Source organism: Lygodium microphyllum, chromosome 16 (genome assembly GCF_053477565.2).
Source record: "Lygodium microphyllum isolate KBCC chromosome 16, Lygodium_microphyllum_v1.1.10, whole genome shotgun sequence".
Classification (NCBI taxonomy): domain Eukaryota; kingdom Viridiplantae; phylum Streptophyta; class Polypodiopsida; order Schizaeales; family Lygodiaceae; genus Lygodium; species Lygodium microphyllum.
Genome location: NC_141150.1, coordinates 6,349,891 through 6,356,127, shown reverse-complemented (window position 1 = coordinate 6,356,127; position 6,237 = coordinate 6,349,891). Strand labels below are relative to the sequence as shown.

Here is a 6,237-nt window from a genome sequence, read left to right as displayed (position 1 = left end):
AAAAGACATTAAATAATGTTTTATTTGTCAACTCAACTTGGTTGTTTTCTTGCAAGTAATGAGGAATCAACTTTTGAAACATAATCAAAAAGGTCAAAAGAAGGTGTTTGAAAACTTTGTTTCACGAAATTGGTCCCACAATCATTCAATAGGAATCCAAAATGTCAATATGACTTGCTCTCACATGAACTTGGCCATTGTCTAGTTGTTGTTTTTATGCCCAGCTCTAGCTTTAGTCCATTTAGTCATGTGGTATGTGCAACTATAATATACCAAGCTTGGGAGTTTTGTGATTGGATCAATGAAGTCAATTCTCCATTTTTCAGAGGGTTGAGGAGCTAATAAAATTGTGAGCTCCATTTGATCTTTCCTTATAGGAACTTTAGTGCATTGGCACTCATAGTAGTGTTTGATAAAATAAGAAGCATCTTTGAAGAGGGTTGGCTACCATACTTGTGATTCTAGCACGTTTCAAGCCATAGTGTTGGTATCAAAATGGCCTCCTACTATTCTATCATGTATCTTTTGCAACACATACATGAATTTATGCTCATAGATGCATCTCCTCAGTCAGCCCTCCTATCCCAATATACATAGTTGACCTACAGTCAATAATAATGTCCAATCTCAACAATGAGACATCAACATGTGCTTGGCTAATAGGGGAAACTTGATTTAGCATGCATGGTCAAGGATAGTGAGTGCTGGTACGGTTTATTGACCTAGTGCTTTGGCTTTCTTTAATCCACTTGAACTCAACTATGAGTAGCAACATGAGGGACAATATTTCTAGGTTTAACCCTAAGATTCTAGTAAATTTTGTATTTTCCTCAAGCCCTTTTCTTAGTGTGGTAGGTTCCGAATTATTATACCACTTTTCTCTCAAGATTCTTTTCTAAGTTTTAAAAGTCTTTAACTCAAACCCAAAGTCACAAGAAAAAGCATCCAAAATATCCACTTGGCAATGAATATCATTATCGCAAATAGAGAGGTCTTCTCTCTTTTTCTCTAGTGATGCATATAGAGACCCTAATTATGGCCTTTATACTCTTGCTATGACTAGTCAAAGCAACCCTAAATGTGAATCCTAGAACAATTATGCTTAGTGTGGACTAGAGTGGCCATATCAAATTGTCTACTGTAATTGGGAAATATATGTACTCAATGAAAATAGATATTCGCCACATCTGAATTTGATGCAAAAAATTGTGTGTTATGTTAACATTACCACATAGCCACAAAAAACGGATTTCTCATTGATCATTCCTCATTATAATATGAGAATGAACACAAAAAGCAAGTAGTTGCAATTAAGACTTCCATGCTTAGTTGGTAGAATCCAGAAGAAATGATGATCCAACTTTTGAACTTTATGGACATGTATTTCTTTGACTAGGAATCCTAAAATTGAATTATTTCTAGTGAGTAGTCACATGCAAACTAAGAGAGTTCGTAGAAAACAACGCAAGGTATGCATGATTTTTGTGAGATTGAAGTAGAAAAGTTTGAAGCTTTTGAATTGTTACACATTAAAAAAGTTTTTAGATTCATATAAGCATTGTCTTATGAATGCAAAAAGAGATTCACAGACAAGTATTTGAATTGTTAAATAAGGGTTTAACTCATCCTAGTTTTTCTCAAGTTGGTGCACCTATCTTGTTTGCTTGAGAACAAAAATAAAATGTAGTGGACGTGTATTGATTATAGAGACTTTTAAATAAGGTGAATATTCAAAATAGGTACCCTATTCCAAGTGTTGATGATTTTCTTGATAAACTTAGGGGAGCCAAAAGCATGGATTCAGCTGATATATTTAAGACTATATTTAAAACATAGTTTAGTCACTATGAATTCATTATTATGACATTTGGCCTTACTAATGCACCATCTACATTTGCGAAACTTTTCTAGATTATCAAACAAGTTTTTTCTTTTATGATATACGTGTTTTCAATAAATTCGAAGAGAGGAGCATAAGAGAAATCTTTGAATTGTACTTGATTTACTGCATAAAAATCAATTGTATACAACTATTGATTAAAGCTTATTCTTTCAAAGTCAAATTGAATATTTGTAATACATAATTTGTGCTGAATGTATCATAATTGATCCAAAAAAAATTCAAACAATAAAAGATTGGCCTAATCCAAGAGTATGCATAAATTTCATGTTTTTTAAGGATTAGTAAGGTTTTACAAAAAAAATTGTCAAAAATTTTACATTGCCTGCTTTGCATTGACTATGATATTACATAAAAATATTGTTTTACTTGGGGCCCCAGTATGAAAAAATCCTTTGGTACTTCGAAATATCTTTTTACCCATGCACCTATTTTGCAATTGTCTAATTTTTTCCATTATTTTCTTTCTTGTTGTTATATTAATGCTAGTGGTTCAAGCATAGTATTGGTTAAACACTAGTCTTGTAAATTGCCACAAAAGTGGCTATGAGCCCCTTTAATAGTCATGTCTTATTTCATGATATTTGCATTGACATATGCATATGATACCAAAATTGGATGAGACTTTAACAATATTGTAAGATTGTAGAATAAATTGTTTGAAACCAGTTTTAAGTGAGTTTTTAAATTTTAAAAATAGCTTTTTAATTGCATTAAAATCGATCAAAAGAGCACTCAATAAGATTGATTTGAGCTCCTTAAAAAAGTTGTCAGTTTGATCTAGTTACAAATCTCTTAATGGGAATGCATATAATGCATATGAAAGTTATTTTCCATGGAATTTTTAGCCTTTTTTTAAAGAGAGTTTTGATTAGAAATATTAAAAGTTTTTACTTTTTTGCGAAAATGATCTCAATGGTGGATATAAAAATATATACTTTCTAGTTTGTTTCATCCTTTTCTATTTTCTATCAACTACTATCTTGTGTAGATCACATTTCTCTAAAATCATTTCTTCTCAATGTTTCTTATTGATGAGAAATGAATTTTCTTGTAGAGGGTCCAAATTGCTAGAAATGTGGTTTTTAAAAACTAAAAGACTAGTATTAATGCAAAAAAATCATCCCATCACCCATGAGAATCATGAATTGAAACCCTTTGAACAAAACTAGATCACTTATGATAAAGAATTTTTGAATGTAGTTTATGCTTTGGATATTTGGAAACACTATCTTATGGGATCAGAGGTTCTCATAATTATTGATTACTATACAATCAAACATTTTTTGAACCAACCTTTAATTTGTGATGAGCACCATATTAAGGGGATTATTTTATTTAAAATGCCATCCATGATTCAATATTAGCTAGGTTATCTTAATGTGGTATGCCAATGCATTGTGTCATATGCCAATGGAAAATATTGCATCATAACATTTGCTTTGCTTTGATAAAATCAAAAGTATGTATTTAAATCATGTTTTCATTATCCAAGTTTTGATTTTTGATACCATGATTTTTCATTATCCTAATTTCTCTTTTATTCGGTAAATATTTCAAAATACTAACACCACTATTTTTTATAATTACTCTTTTATGAATGCATTTTTGTATTATCAAATAAAGTTTTGTATTACCATACCGTTTAGAAATATTGCCATAGCAAAAATTCATATACCTGCTTATGTGGAACATATATGAATACAATAACTATAGCTATATGTAAAGAATATTTTTATTGGCCTGCATTGACACATGGTATAGAAAAATTTGTGTCTGAATGCATCGTATGTCAACATATAAAATTTCATTATGAAAAATCGTATGGTTCTATTATGTCTCTACTAGTAATTATTGGCCCATGGGGACAAATTTCTATGGACTTTTTTACTAGTATTCCCACAACGTCCTCGCACCTTGCTATTGTTGAGATATTTGCATTCACACCTGTTGTAGCCTCTTTTATAAGGCAGTTTTGGGCTTAGGACATGCAAGCAGACTGAATCCCATAGGCACACAAAGGGAGACTGCAACCCATCTAGCAACTATAAAGCATTATACTTAACTACCACTTTAAAAATGGAATGAACACAATGTCATGATGCTTTGTACTTTCAATTAAGTGTCTTGTCTTTGTCAGTCCTACACAAGATTGTGTTTATGAGTCCAAGCTGCCATCTTGGAACCTAATTCACTTGTGCAACAGTTTGTCTCTACTTGTCTATGTCATCATGACTTTGGTCTTCATCTTACATCCACCATAGCATCTTCCATGCTCTAGATCCGCGTCTTTTCACATGGTATTAGAGCCCAGTCAGGCATGGCTCAACTCCGCTTAGCTCTCTCTACTCTCTCTCTCTCTCTCTCTCTCTCTCTCTCTCTCTCTCTCTCTATTGTAGCTTGCAAGACCTCGAGTCTACCATAGTTGCAGGATCACCAAATCAAGGCTGTCAGCTACAATGAATCTCAACGTCTAGAAAGGTGCTAAGGGTTTTGAGTCCAAAGTGAAGGATATGTCTCAAGCTATTTTTGTTCGCCTGGAGATTGAGCTCGTAGAGGCTGAGATGCCTGTGCTTATGGATTTCCACACTGAGTTTGGCCCTTCTTAGCCTCTAAGGGTGCTCGCAATGCTCGCATTACTAGATCTTTGCACACGACTATCCAAACTTCTGTCTTGATTGAGACCCTCACAACAGTTGGCACTGAGGTCTGCTGGTGCTCCTGCAACATTTTCTCTACCCAAGACCATGCATCTGCTGCAATCGCCTGAGACAGTGCATCTGTGTTCGCTTGGAAGATTGAGACTCTTCAAGAGTATTGGTGGTGCACTGAGAGAGCTCTTGACTAGGGTCCTAGTGGTGGCCCAGACTTGATTGTCGATGATGGTGGGGATGCCACATTGCTGATCCATGAAGGCGTGAAGGCTGAGGAGGTTTATGCCAAAGACGGGGGTACCTTACCAGATCCATCTTCCACTGATAACTAGGAGTTTCAAATTGTCTTGTCTATCTTGCGAGATGGTATTAAACAAGACCCCAAGAAGTACCACAGAATGAAGGAGAGGTTGGTTGGTGTCTCTGAAGAAACCACCATTGGGGTGCATCGTCTATATAAGATGCAAGGCAATAGTTCCTTGATTTTCCCAGCTATTAAAGTCATGAAGAAGCAGACCAAGAGGACCTAGAAGAAGAGGACCAAAAGATCAAAGCAATGGACATTGAAGCTACAAGAAAAGTGAAGAAAAAGTACATGATCAAAAAGAGCAAGCTGGACTACATCGATATCTGCAATAAACAGAAGATCTATGTCAAAAGAAATGCTAAAAACTGCAAGGGCCTCACGGTCCTTGATCTTATTTTTTACTGACTTTTTTAGCTTTGCACTTCCTAGCCCCAAATACTTCTATCATACGCTTGTAAACTCCTCATGTAGCCTTGTACTACAACCTCTGTACAATTTGTGAGGCCCTTGTTACAGCCTCTGGATGTCCACCATATTTGTGGTATCCACACTTAGCCTTTTTTGCGACAGCCTCTGGTGTTTTGCCATATTTATGGTGTGCCCACACTTTGCAAGTGTTGCTCTCATTAAAGCCTCTACACACTTTGTACTTCTAGTTATGATTGAGGAGGGTTGTTGAGATATTTGCAATCACACCTATTGTAACCTCTTTATTTGAGGCAATTCTGGGCTTAGGACATGCAGGTAGACTGAATCCCATAGGCTCATAAAGGGAGACTACTACCCATCTAGAAACTATAAAGAATTGTACTTGACTACCACTTTTAAAATGGAATGAATACAATGTCATGATGCTTTGTACTTTCAATTAAGTGTCTTGTCTTTGTCAGTCCTACACAAGATTGTGTATATGAGTCCAAGCTGCCATCTTGGAACCTAATTCACTTGTGTAACAATTTGTCTCTACTTGTTTATGTCATCATGACTTTGGTCTTCATCTTCCATCTGCCATAGCATCTGCCATGCTCTAGATCCGCGTCTTTTCATTTGGGAAATTGTGCATAGATTTTGTAAAGATGCCTATTTATTCCTTGCAAAAAAACCTTGTTTACCCCAGATTCTTCTAAACTTTTCATTAACAATATATTTTCACATCATGTATTTCCTTAAGCTATACTTTCTGATCGCAAAATGACCGATTTTGTAATCACTTTTACGTAGCTTTATTTAAAACTTGAACTCAAAGATGGAATTTACCTAAGCTTTCTACCTTGAGACTAATGGTTAGAATGAAGTGACCAATAGTACTTTTCTTGACCTTCTTAGATGCTACACTATTGGTTGACCTAATAAGTTGGATCATCCTCCAATTTGTG

General features: G+C 34.9%; 1 pseudogene; it reads left to right on the top strand.

Annotated features, from left to right (window-relative positions):
- Positions 1–4,359: 4,359 nt before the first annotated feature.
- LOC148022495 (adenosylhomocysteinase 2 pseudogene) lies at positions 4,360–5,084 on the top strand (annotated as a pseudogene).
- The last annotated feature ends 1,153 nt before the right edge of the window (positions 5,085–6,237 follow it).